Genomic DNA, 1,428 nt, shown 5'->3' on the forward strand with positions numbered 1-1,428 from the left:
GTGGCAATCGCGATCGAGACGCTGCTGGACATCAGCACACTCTCCCTGGACGAGGTCACCGGCAAGCTACGCGTCGTTCAGGACCGACTCGACGATGCGCACGGCGGCAACGGCAACCAGGGGGGCGGCTGCTCCTCACCTGGGAGGAGTGGCAGGCCCGCCAACAGCAACCCCGCGCTCCAGGGCCTCCCTCAGGCGGCAGCAACAACCGCCGAAGAGGCGGAGGCCGCGGCCGAGGCAGTGGCCGCGGAGGCGGGCGCGGAGGCGGCCGCGGCGATGACTACCCCGACAAGAGCGGCGGGGACAAGGAAAAATGCAGGTACTGCGGTATAAAAGGGCACTGGGCCCGAGAATGCAAGAAGAAGAAAAGGGAGGAGGATGCTCTCCTGGCCCAGGCGGATGAGGAGGGCGATCCCGAGCTGCTGCTTGCCGAGGTCGTCGAGCTCACGCACCCCATGCAACCGCTGGAGATGGTTGCAGACCGTCCTGATGCACCGCGCGCTACAGTCTTCCTCAACGAAGAACAGGCGCACGTCACTCCAGCAGCCGAGGGCGCCACCGTCGACGCGATGTGGTACCTGGACACCGGAGCGTCCAATCACATGACCGGCGACCGCACGGCCTTCACCGACTTGGACACGGCCATCACTGGAACCGTGCGTTTCGGAGACGGTTCAGCGGTGCAGATCGAGGGGCGCGGCACGACGGGGGAGCGCAGCGCGCGCTCCTGGAGGTGTACTACATCCCCAGGCTCAAGAGCAGCATCGTGAGCCTTGGGCAGCTCGACGAGAACGGCTGCGACATCAAAGTGCGCCATGGCATCCTCACCATACACGACCGGCGCGGCACTCTCATCCTCAAGGTAAAACGATCTCAAAATCGTTTGTACAAGTTGCATTTCCGCCCTGTTCGCCCGGCTTGTCTTGCCGCGCGCACGGACAACGTGTCATGGCGCTGGCGGAGATGCCTCTCGACCTCGTACACGCGGATTTGTGTGGGGCGATCACGCCGGCGACGCCAGGCGGACGGCGATACTTCCTCCTTCTCATCGACGACCACAGCCGGTACATGTGGCTCACCTTGCTATCACGCAAGGACGAGGCCGCCACGGCGATCAAGAACTTCCAGGCGCGTGCGGAAGCGGAAGCGCGGCGCAAGCTAGGGACGTTGCGCACGGACCGCGACGGGGAATTCACGTCCGTGGCGCTGGCGGAACACTTCGCGTCCGTTGGCGTCCAGCGCCACCTGACAGCGCCGTACTCCCCGCAGCAGAACGGCGTGGTGAAGAGGCGCAACCAGACGGTGGTGGGCATGGCAAGAAGCATGATGAAGGCCAAAGGAATGCCAGATCACTTCTGGGGAGAAGCGGTGACCACGGCCGTGTATCTCCTGAACCGCACGTTCACTCGAAGCATGGACGGCGCGACT

This window comes from Triticum urartu, chromosome 4A, assembly GCF_056163025.1.
Source record: "Triticum urartu cultivar PI428250 chromosome 4A, HENAU_Tu73, whole genome shotgun sequence".
Classification (NCBI taxonomy): domain Eukaryota; kingdom Viridiplantae; phylum Streptophyta; class Magnoliopsida; order Poales; family Poaceae; genus Triticum; species Triticum urartu.